This window comes from Pongo abelii, chromosome 11 (assembly GCF_028885655.2).
Source record: "Pongo abelii isolate AG06213 chromosome 11, NHGRI_mPonAbe1-v2.0_pri, whole genome shotgun sequence".
Taxonomy (NCBI): domain Eukaryota; kingdom Metazoa; phylum Chordata; class Mammalia; order Primates; family Hominidae; genus Pongo; species Pongo abelii.
In genome coordinates, this window is record NC_071996.2 from 111,344,696 (window position 1) to 111,369,717 (window position 25,022).

The following is a 25,022-nucleotide window of genomic DNA, read 5'->3' on the forward strand; positions in this document are numbered from 1 at the left end:
AGACCCTTTCTCCACAAACAAAAAATTAAAAATAGGCCGGGCGCGGTGGCTCATGCCTGTAATCCCAGCACTTTGGGAGGCCAAGGCGGGTGGATCACGAGGTCAGGAGATGGAGACCATCCTGGCTAACATGGTGAAACCCCATCTCTACTAAAAATACAAAAAATTAGCTGAGCATGGTGGCGGGTACCTGTAGTCCCAGCTACTCGGGAGGCTGAGGCAGGAGAATGGCGTGAACCCAGGAGGCGGAGCTTGCAGTGAGCCAAGATTGCACCACGGCACTCCAGCCTGGGTGACAGAGTGAGACTCTATCTCAAAAATAAATAAATAAATAAAATTAAAAATAAAAAATTAGTCAGGTGTGGTGGCATGTGCCTGTAGTCTCAGCTACTCAGGGGGCTAAGGCAAGAGGATCCCTTGAGCCCAGGAGTTCGAGGTTGTAGTAAGCTGTGATTGAACTACTGCGCTCCAGCCTGGGCGACAGAGTGAGACCCTGTCTCAAAATAAATAAATAAATAAAAATAATTTATATAATTTTTTTCCAGTTCTAAAAGTAATAAATACTTGTAAAAACTCTGGAAAATACTGACAGATATGGAAAAGGAAATAAAAATCAGTCATGATCTCATATCTCAGTGAAAATAAATCAATAGGTGTACTTTTATCCAATATTTAATTGGAATCAAAACTATATATACAGTTTGGGCACACTGTTTGTTTAAATGTATGCTCCAAAAAAGTCAAATACCAGTAAATACTAACCTTGCCAAAAAAAAAAAAAAAAAAACAGGCAAAAAGAAATGTCCCAGGGAGTGCTGTGCCTACTTATACCTTACAACCTGACACAAGACCCCACTCAATTGAACTTCTGTTTTATAGCCACCAAGGGACCTCCTTGTTACACAGCCATTAGTGTTTTCCAAAGTCCTTAAACTCCTTGTGCTGTTAACCAGCCCCTCCTTAAAAGTTTCCTCCCAGGGTTTTGTGGGTACTACATTCACTGAAGTTTTCTTCTCATTTCTACCCACTTAGTCTCCATCTTCTTCCTTCCCTTGCTGGTCAAATAGGGGTGTTGTCTGAGCTCTCTTCTCTGGCTAGAGCTACATGATGTTCTCCTTAAATCAATTTATCCACATGTGCAACTCCAATAACTTCTTCTATATTCACGCTGTTCAAATTTCTACCTTCAGTCTCAATCTCAGAATTGACTTCTGGTCCTGTGTTCTCAGCTATTTGTAAGACATTTCTACCTGGCTTACTAAGCTCCATTTGTCTAAAATTACACTCAGTTATTTATTCAGTAAGTATCTGCTGAGTGCCTACTATGGGCTGGACACTGTTCTGGGCACCAGGGAAACCCTTCGATGAAGCTCCCATTGACAACAAGGTTCAACTCTTTAACCTGACATTCTAGGCCTTTCACAATCTTGGGCTAGTTTGTCATCCCAACTTTCTACTTCAATTCACACACTCTTTACCTCCAAACTGAATGCTACTGCTTTTCCAGTTATTTCAGGAAAGGCTTGCAGTTATCTCTGAAATACCCTCTTCCCACCTCAACCTACTGAAATTCTATTCTTCAAGGCCCAGCTCAAATGCCACCTCTTCCGCAAGCTTTTTTGGGTCCCTGATCCTAAAATGGTCTGTTCTTTCTTTAAACTGCCACTGAATATCTTTGGTACCTCCCCCACAACATATACTGTATGCTGCATGTTCCTTCTCAAATGACGATGACAATAATTACAAGTTATCAAAAGCCTATTTTGTGCCAGGTATGTCGCTTGGTATTTCATATCTCTAAGCCCCAAAATGTATAATGTGAGTACTATTACCCTCATTTTACAAATGAGGAAGCTCAATGATATCAAGTAACTTACCTGATATCAAGTAACACGCCTACCTACTGGACTTAGAGGAACTTGAAAGCAGCAATTCTGCCCTCTTCCATTTGTGTAACTCTCATTGGGCCTAGAACTGTGGTTAGTACACAGTGGGTACTCAGTAAGCATTTGCCGAATGAATAACTGAATAAACAGTATATTTTCAAGCCACTGACATCTGTAAGTATATATACCACTCTAGTTTCCTGGAAAAATTATATTTGAATTCCTTATAGGCTTGTTGCAGTAAAATTTGACATACTTTCCGAAACGTTATGTTGACTCAAGCTTTTACATTTTTTTCTTGGTAGAAAAGGCTTCCTAGCTATTAAAACCTGGGCTTAAAAAATAACATGGCAAAGATCAGGTAGCAAAAACCTCACTCAGACCTTTTATAGAAACCAAAGCACCTATGCATTACTTAGGAATTGTCCTGTGAACCACTACACTATCAGCAACTTGGCTGGGTTCATTTTCCAATGACTTAGAGCTCAGGCTCTTTACAACACCAGTAATGAGATGTTCCCTTTGAAGTAGTCCCAACAATCCATTTAAAGCATTTTTCAGTACATCTCTGCACAAGTTTATTGTTTGCCACCTGCAAAATCATTGAGACATTAGCTGCCTCAGAAACCTAACTAAATATAAGCATGGCACTTTAAATCTCAGATTGCTTTGCGACTGAAGGCAGCAGTGTTACTGCACCTTTATGTCAAATTGGAAAACCAAAGCTTCTGGTTGGGAAGCCCGTTTTCATAAAACCACCAGAGATCCAATATGTCTTGCTCTTAGAAACAAAGCAGGAAGACACAAACTTCAGTTATGAAATGTCTAAAAATGCAGACTTGATGTTTTCCATCTCCCTTTGCCTCCATGGCAGAGAACGTTGACTAGAAAACAAACAAAAGAACCACTTGAATTAGCTTTATCTTGGGACTGAGAGGAAGAAGGCAAAAACTTCCATGATAAAAACTTTATCAGCCTCCAAGTGCAACAGGAGTAACAGGTGAGGTGCAAGTAGGTTCCATCAGAGCCAACCCAGCTAGTGTGGCTGACTGCAACAGTGAATGTAACAAGGAAGTACAGTGAGACCAAATATGCAAGATACCCAGAAAGGGCTGGGGAAGTAGACTTAAAGATGTCATCGGTTTATATAACTATTTAGAATCTTCTACTTGAGCCTGAGTAATAGAGGCTGTGTTTCTAAATTCAATACAGGACTGTGTTTATCTAATTATCTCACAAAACTCCTAAAACTGAGTTAATTTCAGGAAAAAATCACTTGGTTTTTACAGAAAATAATCATTTTTCACATGCATGGTTTAGAATAAAGTTTATTCTTATATTGATAACAAATGGCCAACACATATATGAAAAAATGCTCAACATCATTAATGAACAGGGAAATGCAAACCAAAACCACAATGTGATACCACCTTATTCCTGCAAGAATGGCCATAAAAAAAAAAATAGATGTTGGCATGGATGTGGTGAAAAGGCAACACTTCTACACTGCTGGTGGCAATGTAAGCTAGTACAGCCACCACGGAAAATAGTATGGCGATTCCTTTAAGAACTAAAAGTAGAACTACCATTTGACCCAGCAATCCCGCTACTAGGTATCTACCCAGAGGAAAAGAAGTCATTATACGAAAAAGACACTTGCACATGCATGTTTATCATAGCACAATTTGCAGCTGCGAAAATGTGGAACCAACCCAAATGCTCATCAATCAACGAATGGAAAGAAACTGTGAGATATATATATCTACACATCTATATATCATATAGATATATATGATGGACTACTACTCAACCATAAAAAGGAATCAATTAATGGCATTTACAGCAACCTGGATGGGATTGGAGACTACTATTCTAAGTGAAGTAACTCAGGAATGAAAAACCAAACATTGTATGTTCTCACTCATAAATGGGAGCTAAGCTATGAGGATTCAAAGGCATAAGAATGAGAAAATAGACTTTGGGGGCTTAGGGGGACAGGGTGGGGAGGGGGTGAGGAATAAAAGACTACAAATCGGATTCAGTGTATACTGCCTTGGGGATGGGTGCACCAAAATCTTACAAGTCACCACTAAGGGACTTAGTGACTAAATACCTCCTGTTCCCCCACAACCCTATGAAATAAAAAAAATTTTAAAGTGCTTTGATAAACCTTTTTTTTTTTTTTTTTTGAGACGGAGCTTCACTCTTGTTGCCCAGGCTAGAGTGCAATGGTGTGATCTCGGCTCACTGCAACCTCTGCCTCCTAGGTTCAAGTGATTCTCCTGCTCAGCCTCCCGAGTAACTGGGATTACAGGTGCCCGCCACCACACCTGGCTAATTTTTTGTATTTTTAGTAGAGATCGGGTTTCATCATATTGGCCAGGCTGGTCTCGAACTCTGATAAACTTCTTTTTTTTTGAGACGAGGTCTCGCTCTGTCGCCCAGGCTGGAGTCCAGTGGCATGATCTCGGCTCACTGCAAACTCTGCCTCCCGGGTTCACGCCATTCTCCTGCCTCAGCCTCCTGAGTAGCTGGGACTACAGGCGCCTGCCACCATGCCCGGCTAATTTTTTTGTATTTTTTAGTAGAGACGGGGTTTCACTGTGTTAGCCAGGATGGTTTCCATCTCCTTACCTCATGATCCGCCTGCCTGATAAACTTCTTAACAAATACTTGTAGTAACCTCAAAAAAGAGAGGTGAGTAAAGTAATGGAACTATTTTAAAGATGATGAGGGAGAACCCAAGATGACTCATTTATTGTCAATTGTAGTTCCCAAAGAAAAGAAAACGAAGTTCCTCAAATCCTTGTCTAATTACTGAGTCCTTTGGGCCACCCAAGTTCAATTACCTTTTAAATCACCTTAAATCACACAGGGGCCCTGATGTTAGTAGAAGGACCATAAACAAGGAGTGAGTAGGCTGAATCCAACCCCTGAGCCACTCAGACTAAGTATTGAGTTTGTTCAGTGTGAGAGAAGTGTGGCAATGGGAAGAACATAAATTTATGACACCAGGAAAGGGTCATGTCCCCACACTGCCTTCTGAGCTAACTGACAACCAGCAAGTCAGGCTGACTCAGGGCCTCTGTGCCCTTCTTATCTGCAAATGGAAGTCCTGCCAATGCCTGCTCCCATCTACCTGAGAAAGCAGAGAAGCACAAATGTGGACAAAGTAGTGAAAGTTCTTTACAAACTCTAAAACAATTACTATTTCTATTAGAAGTTAGCTGATTTCTAACCACATAACTATTTATCCTCAACAAGCATTTATAGAGGACGGACCAAGTACCCAAACACTATGTGAGATATTAGACACAAAACACAGCTCCTGCTCTTGAAGAGCTAAATAGCTAGTGGAAAATGAGACACAAAACCAAGTATAAAAAGCACTTCAACAGAAGTATACAAAGGTGTTATACAAGCATAAATAAGGAATCATTACTAATTAAGGGACAATAAAGAATTTTAAGTAACAGAACACAATTAAATGACAATGATAGGTATATAGAGATTACTTCAGTCGAAAGAAATCAAAAACAAAGGAAACAAAAACATACAACAAAACCAATCATTCCTGCTCCAGCAATCATACTGCGGGCCAGGCATGGTGGCTCACGCCTGTAATCCCAGCGCTTTGGGAGGTCGAGGCAGGCAGATCACGAGGTCAGGAGTTTGAGATCAGCCTGGCCAACATAGCGAAACCCCATCTCTACTAAAAACATAAAAATTAGCCAGGCATGGTGGCGCGTGCCTGTAGTCCCAGTTACTGAGGAGGCTGAGGCAGGAGAATTGCTTGAACCCAGGAGGCGGAGGTTGTGGTGAGCCGAGATCATGCCACTGCACTCCAGCCTGGGCAACAGAGCAAGACTCCATCTCAAAAAGAAAAAAAAAAAAGAAATCATGCTGCTTCTTGCATGAAGCTGTCAGCCTACAATAACAGCCTCAAAGGTTCCACCAGAGAGTGAGCACTATGTGAACTAACAACCACACACGGAAGGCAAGAATGCAAAGGCCTTCTTCACAAGCTGTTCAAGTCCTCCTGACCCACAGACACATTCCTGTCCAACAGAAGGCCTTTGCTGGGTGGTGCGGGTGTCATGGGAAATTAATAATTCCCTCACTTCCTGTTGACTTTAACTCTTTTGGTCATTGCAACTCACCAGCAGAAGGGAGAATACTTACAACTTTAACCTTCAAAACAACAACCGGCTTATGGCTTAGCATACTCTCACAAACCAGTTTCTATGGGCATTCAGAGTAAATGTATGAGAGAAGTAATTAGTTGATTTATTTTCTGTCTCTGCTGAACTTGAACCTGCTAAAAAGTGAGCCTAGGTCTTTGTTAACTGGCATCCTGAGAGTATGAGACCAGTGATAAGATCTAAGCAAAAAGGTGACTCACCTCTTGTTTGAAAGGGCAGACATACTCAGCGGTGATGGGCTGCATCTATGACCTCTCCCTCTCTTTTGGACTTAATCTGTGACAACAACCTTGGCTACCAATCAGCCTCTTAACCAATTTAGTCAGGAAACAAGCAAGGCTGGCAAAGGCAGACAAAACACTGTCTCTGACCCTCAAAGATAAGCACAAGATAAGGCAAAATAACAGAATGAGTCTTTGTCATTTAACTATGCACAAATGGAAGGACAGAAAAATTTCTGCCCATCACACAGGACAGAAGAAAAGCTTATAAGGTATGAAGGATAAGAATAGTAGGAACTGGCCAGGTGCAGTGGCTCACGCCTGTAATCCCAGCACTTTGGAGGACAAGGCGGGCAGATCACCTGAGGTCAGGAGTTTCAGACCAGCCTGGCCAACATGGTGAAACCCCGTCTCTACTAAAAATACAAAAATTAGCTGGCCGTGGTGGCAGACACCTGTAATCCTAGCTACTTGGGAGGCTGAGGCAGGAGAATCACTTGAACTTGGGAGGCGGAGGTTGCAGTGGGCTAAGATTGTGCCACTGCACTCTGGCCTGGGCCACAGAGTGAGACTCCACCTCAAAAAAACAAAAAAGAGTAGTAAGAACTATGTTTTCATCCCCCTAATCTGGGTTTACATTAAAACAGTTTCTGAATTTCTTTTATTATGGACTATTACCATTAGCATGGCATAGATTTTTATCAAACAATGCCTGAACATTCTGGAGTTGAATTCTGGAGCTCTGATTGATCCATACTTCTTGGATTGTTTTGCTCTGACATTAGGATGATAGGCATATGATAGCTGGGACTCAAATAGTTGAATCAGGCACTGCTACGGCTGTGCTAAACTCTTTAAACATGTCCTGCAGAGGACTCCTTCAATGTGGATGGACACATTTTAAAGGTAGAATGATGTATTTGATAAACTGTTTAAAAACAAAATATAGTTCTTATAAGTCCTAATCTAAGATCAAGATTAAAAAGTTATAGCTAATATTTATTGCATACTTACTAAAGTACTTACTACTTAATGTGTGTTAAGCCCTTTACTGCATTATGTTGTTAAATCCTCACAACCACCCTATTAGAGAGCTGCTATTATTACTACTTTACAGACAAGGAAACTGAGATTTAAAAAGATGAAATTACTTATCTAGGGAAATATGGTCAGTGAGTAGAAACAAGACTCTAAGATACACACAGCCCCATAAGACAATTCAAAGCAAATTAATTACCCCGGGATAATATGGCTAAAATTTTAGTACATGAACATGGTGCTTCAAATTTTAGTGTCAAACACCAGCAACTTTATTATTTATTTCAAAATCTGGTTGTTAATCCCATGACCCAGAGAGTTAATTGCTAAATATCATATTTACACCCAGGGAAGTAGTCTATAGTTAATTTAAAAAAAATCACCTCTATAATACTTCTGTGTTATTATTATTAAGTTCTCTAAGGGAATGGTAGAAGACAGGTTCCTGAACAAACACAGTAAAAAGTTGTTCTCTAACTAAATAGCTAACCTCAATTGTCTTAGTGACCTTGGACACATTACTTGGAATGTTTGCAAGGGTATAATAACTGTGACTTCATTTAGGCAAAACAAGTGCTTCTGCAAATGTTTACATAGTCCTAATTGCCCAAACCTTTTACTAGTGTTTCCCTGCGACATCATTTTTCATTTAGCCAATAAATAGAAACACTTGTAAAAATGTTTGCTTAAAACAACCTGCAAACAAATGTTTCTGTCAAAAGAATTAAAAGAAATATTTCAAATTAGATGTTATGATTGATAATTCAAACATATTTTGATGATTAAGGCATATTGAAATAAATCGCTGGCCGGGCGCAGTGGCTCATGCCTGTAATCCCAGCACTTTGGGAGGCCGAGGCAGGTGGATCACCTGAGGTCAGGAGTTCGAGACCAGCCTGGCCAAAATGGAGAAACCCCGTCTCTACTAAAAATACAAAAATTAGCTGGGTGTGGTGGTGGGTGCCTGTAATCACAGCTACTCGGGAGGCTAAGGCAGGAGAATCTCTGGAAACCAGGAGGCAGAGGTTGCAGTGAGCCGAGATCGCACCATTGCACTCCAGCCTGGGCGACAGAGAGAGACTCCATCTCAAATAAATAAATAAATAAATAAATAAATAAATAAATAAATAAAATAAACTGCCTCCTTCTAAAACTAACTTGACTTTTGTTGGGGGGATGGGCAAATATCAATGTATGTGGGGTTCAAACAAAATAACAAAATTGAGCCACAACCTTCAGTCTTGTTTCTATAATCTACTAAAAGATGATATGCTGGCTGAGTGTGGTGGTTCACACCTATAATCCCAGCGCTTTGGTGGGAGGCAGCGGCGGGTGGATCTCCTGAGCTCAGGAGTTCGAGATCAGCCTGGGGAACAGGGTGAAACCCTGTCTCTACCCAAAATACAAAAAACTAGCCAGTCATGGTGGCGCATGGCTGTGGTCCCAGCTACTCAGGAGGCTGAGGTGGGAGAACTGCTGGAGCCTTGGGAGGCAGAGATTGCAGTGAGCCAAGATCGAGCCACTGTACTCCAACCTGGGTGACAGAGTGAGACTCTGTCTCAATAAAAAAAAAAAAAAAAAATATATATATATATATATATACACACACACACACACACACACCCTGGTTTCATATTACCATACTACCATGAAAATACAGAGACCATAGCTAACCTTTCAGCGTGAGGCAACCACTTTTGAACCACAATATTTGGAATTAGCCAATCTGGGTCTCAACTTTCCATGTATCATTATGAGAAGTGTGATTCTGGACAAGCAACTTGAATCTGAATTTCAGTTACTCTGTATCCATGGGGGACTGGTTCCAGGATCCCCTCAGACACTAAAATCCACAGATGCTCAAGTCCCTCATATAAAATTATGTAATATTTGTATATAACCTACCCACATCCTCCCGTAAGTCATCTCTAGGTTACTTACAATATCTATTACAGTGCCTACACATCCTCTCATTTGGTGGAGTCAATGTAGTATTCAGCATTTAGCAAACTCAAGTTTTGCCTTTTGGAACTTTGTGGAATTTTTTTTTCCTAATATTTTTGATCCATGGTTGGTTGAATCTGCTGATGTGGATCCCACAGATGCAGAGGGCCAACTGTAATTTGTCTGTGATGCAGGGAAAATAAGGATACCTGTCTCACCTTTTTTGGAGTGCAAATCAAATGACATAATGTAGTGTTTTATGAACTCCAAAGCAGTGTACAGGATGCCCACTGGTGTCTGATACCAACGAAAAGGTCACCACATTCTCTTTGATCTCCATTATAAACCAACGAACTGGTGGAGGGAGTGGCGACAGAGTTTAGGAAGCTTTGAAATAAGGTTTTAATCTACTCAAGGTTCCTCCAGCATTTTCAAGGCAGTAGGAGTTGCTGTGCAACAGCTTTTCTGGTGGTCTTGGAAAGGAGGGATTCAGTGGCGCAAGTGTTGCATAAAAATTCAAAAGGAATATCTCTTCTCAAAAAAGTAAAAAATGAGTAAAACCCATCTTTGCCACCCAAGTTCCCCCACAGCTAGGATACTTTCCCCTTCCTCTCTTTTTTCTTGTAAGTTTCTTGAAGAAACTTGTTCTTTATACTTTCTGACTCCATTTCTCATTGCTCATTCATTCTCCCCTCAAGAAGCAGTCTGATTCTGCCCCAGCTGAAACTTCACAGGAAAAGGTCACCGGTGATTTTCTTTTTGCTAAACCCTAAAGACTTTTCACTCAGCATCTGACCTAACCACACAGCAGTATTTGACCTACTGAATACCCACTCCTTGCACTGCTCTCGTGAATTCACGGATGCTCTCTCCTGGTATTTCTGCTTCAACTCGGGAGGCTCCTCCCACTGCCCTCTATGGGTTCCCCTTCCTATGCCCATATCGTAAGTGTGGGTATTCCTGTTTTGCCCATAACCCTCTTATCTAGTTTCTCTTCTGCCCTCCCCCTGAGTAATCTTCTCCATCCTGTGGCTTCAGCTGCGATCCACGTGGAAGGCAAGAAACATATTACTCTCCGGCTGGGTGCAGTGGTTCACGCCTGTAATCCCAGCACTTTGGGAGGCCAAGGTGGGCGGATCACGAGGTCAAGAGATCGAGACGATCCTGGCCAACATGGTGAAACCCCATCTCTACTAAAAATACAAAAATTAGCTGGTGGTGGTGGCATGCGCCTGTAGTCCCAGCTACTTGAGAGGCTGAGGCAGGAGAATTGCTTGAACCTGGGAGGCGGAAGTTGCAGTGAGCCAAGATCATGCCACTGAACTCCAACCTGGCAGCAGAGCAAGACTCTGTCTCAAAAAGAAAAAGAAAAAGAAAAAGAAAAAGAAAGAAAAAAAAAAGCATATTACTCTTAAGCTCTAGATCTGCATATGCGACAGTGAACTCATCTTACCTCAAACCTGTCCCTCCTCCCAGCATTCACCAAAGAGTAAAGGACATATCCTCTGTCCCCAAAAACTAAACATCATTCTTGATCCTTCTGGCTCCCTCACCTGCAATCACTCCAAATTAGCAAGTCATATGAATTCTCATCTTACAGCATCGGCCACATCTATCCATTTCTCTGTCTCCACTGCCTTCATGCAATCACCACCATCCAATCTTCCCTTCAGTCTTACCCTCCTGTAATCCATTCACCACACTGCAACCAAAATGTTCTTTCCAAAATTAAAACCTATTGCCATTTGGATAAACTACACACATCTTAACATTACCTGAAAGAGTTTATGGCCACTTACCTTCTTGGCCTTATCTCTTTAATCTCTCTCTCTACCCCTACCCTCACCCCACACCCACTCCCACCTCAACCCCACTCTATATCTACATATAAAGAATTTATAGAGGCCAGGAGCAGTAGCTGATGCCTGTAATCCCAGCACTTTGAGCTGTGATTGTGCCACTGCATCTCAAAAAAAAAAAAAAAAAGGATTTATAGAAACTGGGATCAGGTGTGGTGGCTCACATCTGTAATCCCAGCACTTTGGGAGGCCAAGATGGGAGGATTGCTGGAGGCTAGGAGTTCAAGACCATCCTGAGCAACATAGTGAGACCCCATCTCTACAAAAAAAATTTTTACAGTTAACCAGGCATGGGGGCGTGAACCTATAGTCCCAGCTATGCAGTAGGCTGAGGTAGGAGGATCGCTTGGGCTCAGGAGTTTGAGGCTGCAGTGAGCTATGATCACACCACTGCACTCCAGCCTGGGCAACAAAACAAGACCCTGTCTGAAAACAAAACCAAACCTGGAATTTTCCAATTGCTTTCTCACCTATCCTGTTTCCTCTGCCTGGAACACTGTTTTCCACCACCATCACCCTCATCTTCTTTATCAACACTGTCCCCTCCTTACCTCCCACCCACACACACACACAACCTGGCTAAGTCTAATTCAGCTGTTCAGTCCTTGACAAGGAATCACATCTCTCCTGACCTCCAGGTCCATTTTAAATGGCCTCTTATATGCTCCCATAGCACCCAGATTTCCTCCATTATTATGCACCTTATTTTTTTTACTTTATAGTTTTTTACAATTTGTATAAACCATACACATCTTAACATTACCTGAAAGAGCTCTTCACAAATTTGCATGTCATCCCTGCACAGAAGCCATGCTAATCTCTGTGTTGTTCCAGTTTTAATGTATGTGCTGCCGAAGCGAGCACACAAGTTATTTTCAAATGGCCTGTTTACTGTCTGTCTCCCTCACTAGACTGTAAGCTTCATGAAGGCATGGACTGTGCCTGTCTTGTTCATTCCTAGCTCCAAGTACTGTGCCATGGCACAAAACAAGTGCTCAATCCTTACTTGCTGAATTAACAAATTAATGAATCCCTGAACGTGGAAGAGAAGTTGTTCTGGAAAAATTACAGTGTGGGTAAAAGTGGATCAAGAACATGTAGGAGGAGATCATTCAGCTAATTTCCTGGAGCAAAAAATCTGCTAGTTATATTTCTGATGTTTCTAACCTGCAACACATGTTTTTTGTTCTGTGACTGAAAAATCAACATTTATATGATCACACCTACAGAACACCAGGTGAAGTGGATATTTAACAATTTCCCAGTTACATAAGTATTCACAGGTAAACTGAATAATGCGAGACAGAAGAGCTTTAGTTTGTACTGAATTATAAACTGGTTACACTAGTCAGGAGAACAGGATAAATAAATCTCTACCATGGTCATAAATGTGGCATATAATTGAAGGATTCTATTTGAACCACATAACTCAAATTAACAATTAACAAGTGTACAAAAAACAAACAAAATGTTAATGAAAACAGCATGCCTGACATCTTAATGCAATTGCCTCCATATTTTGACTTTGGTTTTTGCTCATCACTCATACTGTCATCAAGATTAATTACTTATGGAACAAATAAAACTTTTACCTTGTCAGCACAAAGGCAAATTATGCATGTTTTTCAATGTCTGGTATGATCCACAGTAGCCAATGAAACAGAGCAAACATAACGCATGGAATTTATTGCTGGTGGTCATTTTTATCACGCTCTCACTCAGCACTGAGTTCTCTGAATTAACTGGCTTGCATCAGAAACTCCAAGCTAGGATGTAGTTCAGTTCCTTATGAACCAAATGCCAAATGTACTCTAAAAGGAGAACGCAAGAAGAAAAAAACAACTCCTTGCTAGATATCCCTCCAGACTTTTTATTTTAAGGGGTTAACATTTGCTGAAGCAAATCAGCCTTTGGCCAGCAACCAATGGGGCCACAGACACCCTCTGTACTTTTCTAGGGGTGTTGGAGGACAGGGTAAGGTGAAATAGGATAGCGTGACAATGGGAAAATAAAAGTAACAGCAGCAGTAGCTTGGTGCTGCTGGAAACTGACTAGAGATAAAGAATCCTAAAAAAACTGCCCAATCTAACCTTCTCCAAGTTCCCATTAAAGTCAGGTCTTTTGAAACTAGTAATTAAATTAGCACCCGTCTATCTGCCTACTTTTTAAATATGTAAATGAATGACTTCAAGTCTTAAGCAAAGGCTATATACAAGATTAAACTGTAATAGAGTATGTCAAGTATCTCATAAATATTCAGTAAATATTAGCCTTGGATGTTTTTTAATGAAGATGTTACTGGGCTAGGACCAGCTTGGTTTTCCTAATCAGGCACCATTTTTTTCTGTAAATGGTTACATATTCTTCACAGTTGTTTTCCATTAGTATAATTAACCTGGGTCCATAGCCCAAAACCTAAATCCATCAATCTATGAGAAAACAGATACTTTTAATGAACATTCAGCCATGTGCCTCCTTTTTCTATTACTTCTACATGACATTCAGCGATCCTTCTACCATGAAGCTTTCACTTATTACCCTACTGAGAAATAAGTTTCCAACTTTATTTTCAATCTTTTCAATAATAATTTGTTTTCTATATCTTGTTTTCTTTAAAAAATCACTTTCTGCCACATAATTACGTTATTTATGGATTTTATTATCTCCAGTATTTGACTGTACAATGTTTTATAGTGATTGTATTCCCCACAATGTAGAGACTTAACAGCTTTTAAAATAACGTTTATTGACTTTTATGATTATAAATAAGTACTACATGTTCATTGCTTGTCATTTTGAAAATACGGAAGAGAATAAAAGGCAAAATAAACAATGCCTATTTACCCTCCACTGGAAAAAAGCACTGCCCCGTTGTGGCCCTTTCAGCCCTTATGTAGATTTTGTCTTTTTAAACATAGTTCAGAGCTTACTATAGATATGCATTTTTCCCCACCTAGCAATCATTGGTAACACCTTTCCACACTGTTAAACTTCTTCATTAAAAAATCCTTTTTAGTGTCTACATAACACTGTATCTATTGATGACACCATAATTTGTTCCCGTTTTGGGGCATTTAGGTTATTACACATGTTTTTTTCTAAATAAAGTTATATTGAGCATCTTTGAACATTAACTTTTAAAATATTTCTGATAAATTCCTTTGGATGGACCCTAGAAGTGGAATTAACTGGGTCAAAAGGTAGGAGCACCATTGAGGCTTTTCATACATTCACCAATGAGCTGTTCGGAAAGGTTACAGCAAGTGTGTATCCCTCCTAGCATTTGCAAGAGTCTGCTGTGCTGCACACTAACTGGTGAGGAGGATTTTTGAAAATTTATGTTAATTTGAGATTCGGAAAAAATGATACTTTGCTATTGTTTCAATTTTTCTTTATTAGTTTTCTATGGTTTCATAACAAATTTCTACAAACTTAAGTAGCTTAAAACAACACCTATTTATTTTCTCACAGTTCTGAAGGTCAGAAAACTGGATGGGCTTGGCTGGGTTTTCTGCTCAGAGTCTCTCACACAAGGCTGACACCAAGGTGGTGGCCAGGCTGGGCTCTTATCTATTAATAGAAACTCAGGTAAAGAATCCAGTTATAAGCTTATTGGGATTGTTGACAGAATCTAGTTCCTTGTGGCTTATGTCAGAGGTCCCCATTTCTTTCTATGCCGGTTGTTACCTGGGGCCACCCTCAGCAACTCTAGGCCTCCAGCACTCCTCAAGGCTGCCCAAATTCCTTCTCAACAGTTCCCCTCCACCTTCGAAGCTCCAACACAGCATGCTGAGTCCTTCCCCTGCTTTAAGTGTCTCCAATTTCCCAGACAGAGAAAGCTCCCAACTTTTATGGGCTCCTGCGATTAGATTAGAGCCACCCAGAAAATCTCACCATTTTAAATTCATCTGTGCCACATAACATAATCGAGAAAGTGATATCTTATTATATGCACAGGTTTCACAGATTACAGACAGCAATTTTAGTAGAGAGGCATTTTTAGAATTCTGCCTGCCAGTCTTAGGTGTTGTTTCTTATCATTTGTTTGTTTTCTTTATAATTAAATCTCAATTACACAAATCTACTAAAAAAAATGAATCTTACTGATGACTGCCAGAAGCTGCATTTCCATAATGGCAAAGGCAACTAACTATGAATGGGGCTGCAGCATGCTAATAAAATTTTGAAAACGTAACTTTGCTAACATTGGTATTTAGAAGTTTTAAATTGTGGTAAAATACATATAATATGAAATTTACCATATTAACCTTTTTTTTTTTTTTTAAGACACGGTCTTACTCTGTTGCCCAGGCTGGTGTGCAGTGGCGTAATCATACCTCACTTAACTTCCAACTCTTGGGTTCAAGCAATGCCCCCGCCTCAACCTCCCAAAGCACCGGAATTACAGGCCTGAGCCATCATATCCAGCCCCATCTTAACTATTTTTAAGTGTACAGTTCAGTATTGTTAAGTACATTCACATTGTTGTGCAGCCAATCTCCAGAACTCTTTTCATTTTGCAAAATTGAAACTCTATACCCATTAAACCAGGGGTCTCCAACCCCCATGTCTGTAGACTAGTACGGGTCCATGGCCTGTTAGGAACTGGGCCACACAACAGTGAGCGATGAATCAGCCACGCATTGCTGTTTGAGCTCTGCCTCCTGTCAGATCGGCAGCAGCATTAGATTCTCATAGGAGCGCAAACCTTATTGTGAACTGTGCATGTAAGGGATATAGGTTGCACGCTCCTTATGAGAATCTAACTAATGCCTAATGATCTGAGGTGGAACAGTTTCACCCTGTAACTGTCACCCCCCTACTCCCCGACCCCACACCATCCGCTCTGTGGAAAAATGGTCTTCCGGTCCCTGGTGCCAAAAAGCACCAGGGGACCACAGCATTAAACAACAAATCCCCATTGCCTCCCTCCCTCCAGGCCCTGGTAATCACCATTCCACTTTCAACACTGGCATATTTTTATTTTATATATTTATTAACAAACTTCTATATAGCAATTACTATATGCCAGGTACTGTTCTAAGCCTTGAGCTCAGGAGTTCGAGACCAGCCTTGGCAACATGGTGAAACCCTGTCTCTACCAAATGTACAAAAATTAGCCAGGTGTGGTGGCCTGTGCCTATGGTTCCAGCCACACGGGAGGCTGAGGTGGGAGGATCGCTTGAGTCCAGGAAGTCGAGACTGCAGTGAGCCATGATCACGCCACTGTACTCCAGCCTGAGTGACAGAGTAAGACCCTGTCTCAAAATAAAATAAAATAAAATAAAATAACAATAATAAAAACCCTAATGAGGTCAATACTGTTATTATTCCCATTCTACAGATAGGAAACAGAAGGGCTAAGTAAACTGCCCAAGATTACACAACTAAGAAGTGACCAAGCAGGAATTCAAACTGAAGTAGTCTGGCTTTATAGTTTTTGCTATAAACCATGACATTGTAAAAATATTCATTGTAAAGAAAAACTCATCGGGAATTAGTATCATTTCTTCTACGTATATCTATCTATTGTAGGTGCAATTTAACCTAATATTCATCTCCTGTCTAAAAGACTATGTGACCATGGTTACGAATGTCTATTGACATTTTTAGAGACTAGATATATAGCCCAGCTTTTGTTAAGGCATTTTCTTGAAGTCAGTCAGTCAAAAACTGCCTTGTATTTTAAGTATGCCAATTATAATTTACATGTAGTATTTTACAATAAAATACTTTATAAATACAATCACAACTCACTACGATTACTTAAATTAAAATATAGAGAAAAAAATTCAGCTGTTTCTCTCTGGTCCCTTCCAAGGAAGAAAAAAGAAGAGAGAAATAAACTTCTAAATAAGTTTACAGCAGCATGGCTCAATCTCAGTTTAACCTGGTAAATTCAAATTTGTCTTGCTTTGCAAGGTATACATCCAGACCAGTCTCAATTTGTCATCCAAATATATATCTCAGTAGTAATTTATTTTTATTTAAGGGATGGGTGTGAGATTTTCTTATCTTGATTTTTTAGCCTAATAATTCTTTCCTACAAGACCAAACCATGCTTGTCATCAGTCATGTGGTGTCATTTACTATACATTAAAAACGGACAGAGTCGACAGAAAGAACAATCGTTTTCTGGAAGCCCCAGCCTGATGTAGGTTAAAAGCTCTGCTGGGAGTTGGTTTTATAATCCCCAGGCGGGGATGGCAGGGGTACTAATAACGCACTCAACAAGATCACCTACTATTTCACCTACTTTCTCCTCCTATTATATACCTGATTCACAAAAATAAGCAGACAATGCATCATGTAATCTCCCCTCACCCATTAGCCATTGCAATGTGGTACAATCTCCAGCACGTAATAAAAACCTGAGCATGCAAGAAACAGCAAAATCACTGCTACCCCTGGGAGCTGCTCGGATATTTACAATGCTGTCGCCTCCACCCCATCCCCCAAACTGGCCGGCCAGGCAGCACAGAAGCAGACGGATGCTCACCTGGGCGCCGGCTGCTACTCTCCGTTCACCTGCGGGGCCTGCAGTCCGCTCCTGGCGGGGGCTTGGCTCCCGCAGCCCACCGCCCGCCTCACGGTGACAGCCCGCCCGGCCGCTGACCATCCCGGCCCGGCTCTGTTTACAAGCGGCTTCTCGCAGTCCCACTCTGAAATGCTTCCGCCGGCGGCCCGGGCAGCCAGAGCCGGACACACAAGGTTCCAGGCCGCGAGGACGCGTCTTTCCTGCCCGAGTGACCCGGCAGCTAGGCCGGGCCTGACCGCACCCGCCAGACCTCCTTATCTCTTTGCTTTCTTATATACAGTTCCTCTTGTACACATTGTGAAAGCAATGGCGTGTGTCGCGGAGTCTCCTCACTGCTCCACCCAACGCCAAAATGGGTGTTTGCGATTGGAAAATGTCACTTAGAACATGTCAGGGTCGGGCTGGTTTTTAGCAGCTCCCTTGTCTAAGGGAATTAATTACTCAGATAAGTTCTTTCCAACAGTGGGACTATTCTGGAGATTGCTTCTCATTTCCGGTTTTGGGGCTGCAGTTAAAATCCATTTTCACTGTCCTTTCCTACGCAGCTTGAAAGGGGGGTGGTTTTGAGGTGAGGTCTTCACCCCCACTTGCGGATTCCCAGCAAAATAGAGTGTGCGTGTGTGTGCACGCGGGCAGGACTGCCTGGTAAGACCGCCCACATCCCACCTGCAGTGACTGTGGTCGCTTTGCAGGGATATGCTGGTCTGATTGGACAGAACTTCCTTGCAGTTTCCTGTCTGTTTTCCATCATAGCACACTTCTTAGCCATTTTCTCACTTTATAAGTACACACTTATTTGTTTTATTGGTTTTCCCACGCTCACCCATCTCACCTATAAACTCCCTGAGGGCAGGCACTATTTCAGTTTCACTCGCCACCATCTAGAGGCATCTAGCACAGGCCCAATGTACATATATCTGAACAAATGAATGAACAAAGGAATGAAGAAAAAAAAGGTCAAAGGGGTCAGGGATGAAACATATAAATCTAAAACTCTGATTCCTCTTCCCACCCTCCAGAAGATTAATAAGCAAATCTTTAACCATTGAGTTAAGAAAAAATTTCCTTTGGTTGATATTCGAAGTTTAAATAAGTTTTCTTCAAACCCTGCAACTTGAGGTACTTTTTTTTCTGTTTTGCTAGAGACAGGATCTCACTCTGTGCCCAGGCCAGAGTGCAGTCGCACGATCATAGCTCACTGCAGCCCTGAACTCCTGGGTTCAAGGGATCTTCCCAACTCAGCCTCCTGAGTAGCTAGGACTACAGGCACGCATCACCACAACGTGGCTAACTTCTTTTTTCTTTCTTTCTTTTTTTTGTAAAGGCAAGGTCTCCCTGTGTTGCCCAGGATGATCCTGAACTCCTGGCCTCAGGCAATCCTTCTTCCTTGCCTTCCAAAGTGCTGGGATTACAGGTGTGAGCCACCTCACCTGGCCAGAGGTACATTTTTTGTTTTGTTTTGTTTTAATTACCAAAAGAGAATACTTGCAGTATTCTCTTTTTCCTCAGGACTTTGTACATGTGATTCCCTCTGATGAGAGTTCTCACTCCTGGCCCATCCTCTTACTTAGCCTGGCTAATTTCTCCTTGCTCTTTAAGAAGCAGGTAACAGGCGCTTGGTCTGTCAAGTCACTTGCGTGGTCTTCTTCCAAGTATTCTTTTCTTCTTTTCCTTCCCTTCATTACTACTCTAAAGCTTTTTAATAAACTTTCACTCTAAAAAAAAAAAAAAAAAAAAAAAAGGCCGGGCACGGTAGCTCGTGCCTGTAAGCTCGTGCCTGTAAGCTCGTGCCTGTAATCCCAGCACTTAGGGAGGCCGAGGCGGGTGGATCGCTTGAGGCCAGCTGTTCGAGACCAGACTGACCAACGTGATAAAACCTCATCTCTACTAAAAATACAAAAATTAGCAGAGCATGGTGGTGCACGCCTGTAATCCCAGCACTTTGGGAGGTCGAGGCGGGTGGATTGATTGAGGCCAGCAGTTCGAGACCAGCCTGGGCAACATAGTGAAACCCTGTTTCTACTAAAACGAAAATTAGCCAGGCATGGTGGCACACAACCTGTAATCCCAGCTACTTAGGAGGCTGAGGCACTAGAATCATTTGGACTCAGGAGGCGCAGGTTGCAGTGAGCTGATATTGAGCCAGTGCACCCCAGCCTGTGCAAAACAGCGAGACACTGTCTCAAAAAAAAAAAAAAAAAAAAAAAAGCAGATGACATCACACCTCTTCTGGAAACCTTGCCTGATAGGGGAAATTGCTCCTATTATGCACTCCTAGAGGCTCTCATGTGTTCCTTTATAAATGTACCCATTACATTGTGCTACACAGATCAGTCTTCCGTTGGATTGGTGGTTCTCAAAATTCACATGGAACAGAATCTTCTAGGATGGTGTTTCTCAAACTTTAATGGGTAAGAATTCTGTCAAAATGCAGATTCTGATACAGTAAGTCTGGGATGGAGCCTCTCCAACAGTCATGATCTCCTAAGTGATGCTGCATTTTGAGTGTCAAGGTTCTTGAATGCTGTTAAAAATGCAGATTCCTAGGCCGGGCGTGGTGGCTCATGCCTGTAATCCCAGCACTTTGGGAGGCTGAGGCGGCCGGATCACCTGAGGTCAAGAGTTCGAGACCAGCCTGGCCAACATGGTGAAACACTGTCTCTACGAAAAATACAAAAAATTACCCGGATGTGGTGGCCGGTGCCTGTAGTCCGAGCTACTTGGGAGGCTGAGGCAGAAGAATTGCTTGAACCCAGGAGGCAAAGGTTGTAGTGAGCCGAGATCATGCCATTGCACTCCAGCCTGGGCGACAGAGTGAGACTCCATCTCAAAAAAAAAACAAAAACAAAAAACAAAAAAACCAAAAAAAAAAAAAAAACCCACAGATTCCTGGGTCACACATTCACAGATTTTTATTCTGAAGATCTACCTACATTAGGGTCCTGAATTCCATAATTTCTACAAGGTCCTCAAGTGCTTCCCATGTAGGTGATCCATGGACCACCCTTTGAGAAAAACTATTTCAGTCTAGTCTTGAAGTCTGATGTCAGGAGTTTGTGATTTGTCATTGTTTTTCATGGATTAAGCATGAAGTCTGGGACATAAAATGCATTTAAAAAACTGCTTTTGGCCTGGCATAGTGGCTTACGCCTGAAATTCCTGCACTTTGGGAGGCCGAGGTGGGCGGATCACTTGAAGACAGGAGTTCGAGACCAGCCTGGCCAACATGACAAAACTCTGTCTCTACTAAAAAATACAAAAATTAGTAGGATGTCATGGCACACATCTGTAATCCCAGCTACTCAGAGGCTTAGGCAGAGAATCACTTGAACCTGGGAGGCGGAGGCTGCAGTGAGCTGAGATCATGCCACTGCACTCCAGCCTGGGAGATAGAGCAAGAGTCCATCTCAAAAAAAAAAAGCTGTGTTTGCAGAATGACTGATTTTATTCACTCTCACTAATACAGATCCTCAGCACCAGAATTAAGGGGATGATCCCAGAAAAAGGCTGAAAGATTTAGGGCTGAGAATAATCTCAGCTAGGCAGCCACTGGCTCATGGGCCTCTGTATGTCAGCTAGGAGCTCTATATGTCAGCTAGGCCTCTGTATGTCAGCTAGGAACATTTTGCCTCTCTAAATGTAAAATATTTAAGTTCATATCTCCATTCAAAAGGTTGTCTGCTAAACGCAGCTCCACCATCTTCTTTTGTCTTTTTTTTTTTTTTTGAGATGGAGTCTGGCTCTGTTGCCCAGGCTGGAGTACAGTGGTGCAATCTCGGCTCACTGCAACCTCTGCCTCCTGGGTTCAAGTGATTCTCCTGCCTCAGCCTCCTGAGTAGCTGGGACTACACGCATGTGCCACCACACCCAGCTAATTTTTGTATTTTTAGTAGAGACGGGGTTTCACTATGTTGGCCAGGATGGTCTCAATCTCTTGACCTTGTGATCTGCCCGCCTTGGTCTCCCAAAGTGCTGGAATTACAGGCGTGAGCCACCGCACCCGGCCTTCCTTTGTCTTTTAGAGCAATTTTGGGTTCACAGGAAAATTGAGCAGAAAGTACAGACTTCCCATGTATCCCCTGCTCCTCAAACCCACAACCTCTCCCACTATCAATCCTGCACCACAGTGGTACACTTATTACAATCAATGAACCTGCACTGACAGACACATCCTTACCACCCATGTAATGTAAAGTTCATAGTTTACATTAGGGCAACCATTTTTTTGACTTCTTTATACCCTAACATTCAGGAAGGCCTCTCTTTCAATAATCAGAATGATTTTTAACACAGAATGGAGCCTCATGCTGTAGCTCAGTAGTTAAGGTTTGCTGGGGGCAGTGGCTCACACCTGTAAGCCCAATACTTTGGGAGACCAAGGCAGGAGGATCACTTGAGCCCAGGAATTAGAGACCAGCCTGAGCAACATAGCGAGACTCCATCTCTACAAAAAATAACAAATTAAAAAATTAGCCAGGTGTGGTGGCATAAGATTCCAGCTACTCAGGAGGCTGATGCAGGAGGATCACTTGAGCCCAGGAGTTGGACACTGCAGTGACCTATGATCATACCACTGCACTCCAGCCTGAGCAACAGACTGAGATCTTGTCAAACAAACAAACAAACAAAACAAACAAAAAACCGTAAAACTAGAATGAAACAAAACCTAGAAGATGATCTAGTCCAATTGTTAATCCCCAGCTGCTTTCTTACTCCAGCCTGAGCAACAGAGTGAGATCCTGTCTTAAAAAACAAAAACAAAAAAACACCCAAAACTAGAATGAAATGAAACCTAGAAGATTATCTAGTCCAATTGTTAATCCACAGCCGCTTTCTTACTCCAATACTTTTTTTGTTTGTTTGTTTTTTTAGACGGAGTCTAGCCCTGTTGCCCAGGCTAGAGTGCATTCAGTGGTGTGATCTCAGCTCACTGCAACCTCTGCCTCCTGGGTTCAAGCTATTCTCTTGCTTCAGCCTCCCGAGTAGCTGGGATTACAGGCACCTGCCACCATGCCCAGCTAATTTTTTGTATTTTTAGTAGAGACAGGGTTTCACCGTGTTGGCCAGGCTGGTCTTGAACTCCTGACCTCGTGATCTGCTCCCCCTCTGCTTCCCAAAGTGCTGGGATTACAAGCGTGAGCCACCACACCCAGCCTCCAATACTTTTAATGACCTCCTATTGCCAGAAGGAGTTCAGACTTCATGGCTTGACCTTGAGGCTCTCTACATTATTGGCTCCCTCCTACATGTGGGGGCATCTCTGTTTTTCTGCACTCAGCATTCCTACTTCCTTTGGGAACTTCCCCTACCTGTAAGACACAGGGTAAGTATGTGATCAATGCTAGGCCAGTTCTACTATTCACAGTACCCTAGTCTCTTGGCTACAGCAGTTGAGCCAGGGTGGGCATGTGACCCAGCCAATCAGAGTCCTTCCCTGGAATTTTTGTCTCTGAAGCTGTGGAAGGAGCCTTGCCTATTGGGATACAGGATTGGAAGGATGTGAATTGGAGGCCCCTGATGGCCATCTTTCCCACCATATGAGAATGCCTGTCTGCAGAACAAGGGAAGGAGGGTGACGGGAGAGAGGAGAGTAACACCAAGGGAGGGATGAAGATTTCGTGTGAGGGGAGTGGGAAGGTGTGGTGGGAGAGTAAGAGCTAATGACCTTGCTTGAGTCCCAGGATCTCCTCAGGCCTGGAGCTAACCTCACCTCCTAGACCCTATAGTTCTATTATCAATGAAGCCCATGTTATCTCAAGGGAGTTTGTGTTGGTTTCTGACATTTACAACTGAAAGTGTCTTGAGTGACACTTCACCTTTCCAGACTTATCTCCCACATACCCCTTTCTTCCCATTTTATAGTTCAGACACCTATTTTTTCCCCAAATCAAAGGTCTTTTATTGCATCATTTAAATATCACAAATAGGTCTTAGGAGTCTTCCAGCATCTTGTTTCTGCAGCTGGACAACTCTTAGATCTTCAGCTTGCTGAACTGTTCCTTTTTCAGAGACATAGGTACCATCCAAAATTTTTCTGATATCCTTTATCATTATTATTATTATTATTATTATTATTATTATACTTTAGGTTTTATGGTACATGTGCACAATGTGCAGGTAAGTTACATATGTATACATGTGCCATGCTGGTGATATCCTTGTTTTTAACTGTTGTGGCTTGCTGAATCGAAGCAGCTGAATTTGAAACAAGCTGAATGTCGTTTCCTTCAAGGATTAATTCATCTTTCTGGGCTTGAGATACCAAACAAGCAACACCTGACCTCCTCCAAACCCTGGGGATGTATTTTTCACTGAAGAAATTTCAGATTTCAATAAGAGACCCATTCTCCTGGATAACAACGTTGATGGGGAAGTGAGCAGACACAGACCTCATCTTGTAATGGAAGCCCAGTGTAACATCCTTGATCATGTTCTGTGTGTGACTATAAATAGTCTGAATGGTAGCCAGTTCCTTTCTGTTACCTCACTATTTGTCAACCCGGAGCCTCTTTCTTCCTAAGAAGGCTGAGTTCTACACTGATGTGACTGAAGTCCCTCCACAGGCCTCTTCTGGGGCCCTTCACAATAACTGTGCGTCCCTTCAGAGTGATGTCGACATTTTCTGGAATGTCAACAGTCTGGTTGCTGAGAATGGTCTTCATTCTTGCAGTAGATGTGGCAACAACAACAAAAAAGCCCTTTTTTTTTTTTAACCCACTCCTGGAAACTCTTCTTTTGCAACTTTAGGTTCCCCATTTTTAATTAATTAATTGATTTTTCCCAGCTTTATTGAGGTTAATTGACAAATACAAAATTTCCCCCATCATATCCCCTTCAGCATCCCTGGCAGGGCAGGCACCCTGTCTTGTTCATCTTTGCATTTTCCTCCACAAGTATTATGGTACTTAGTAAATGATCTCAAAAAATGTTAAACGTCATATGAGGAAGTGCCATTACTATATACTTTCATTAGATATTTTCCTTTTAGCCTTCATTTACTAAAGTAATGCTCAAGCCAGGATTCAAAAAAATCAATGCTGTCTTCCAAGAAATAAAACAAAAATCTCATCAAAAAGTGTTTTAAACTTAATCAGAACATTTTTAGTGCTATTTATAGCTTAAAATTTGCAAGCCAAGTATACCTCACCCATCTCCCAAAATAAGCCCAAGTAAAAATGATTAGGATATTTATTAAGACTAACATAGTGTAATTACTGTTGTTTGTCTCTTTAGGTAAATTAAAAGCATAGGAGATGTCAAATATTGAAGTCACAGAGTTATTCCTTAAAAGTATAAATGAACCTGCTGTTCAGCTGGAAGGCACCCACAAGGAC

General features: G+C 41.8%; 1 protein-coding gene and 2 pseudogenes across 1 annotated transcript in view; all 3 read right to left on the minus strand.

Annotated features, from left to right (window-relative positions):
* PLEKHM3 (pleckstrin homology domain containing M3) overlaps window positions 1–17,936 on the minus strand; it is a 204,149-nt gene extending 186,213 nt beyond the window's left edge. Inside the window, exon 1 of the mRNA XM_024243818.3 lies at window positions 17,650–17,936. The gene's annotated coding sequence lies outside the window, so the exon portion shown is untranslated. The remainder of the gene's footprint in view (window positions 1–17,649) is intronic.
* LOC112132439 (U6 spliceosomal RNA) lies at window positions 11,917–12,014 on the minus strand (annotated as a pseudogene).
* Window positions 17,937–23,598: 5,662 nt separating the features above from the next.
* Window positions 23,599–24,356, minus strand: LOC112132402 (large ribosomal subunit protein uL6-like; annotated as a pseudogene).
* Window positions 24,357–25,022: the final 666 nt, after the last annotated feature.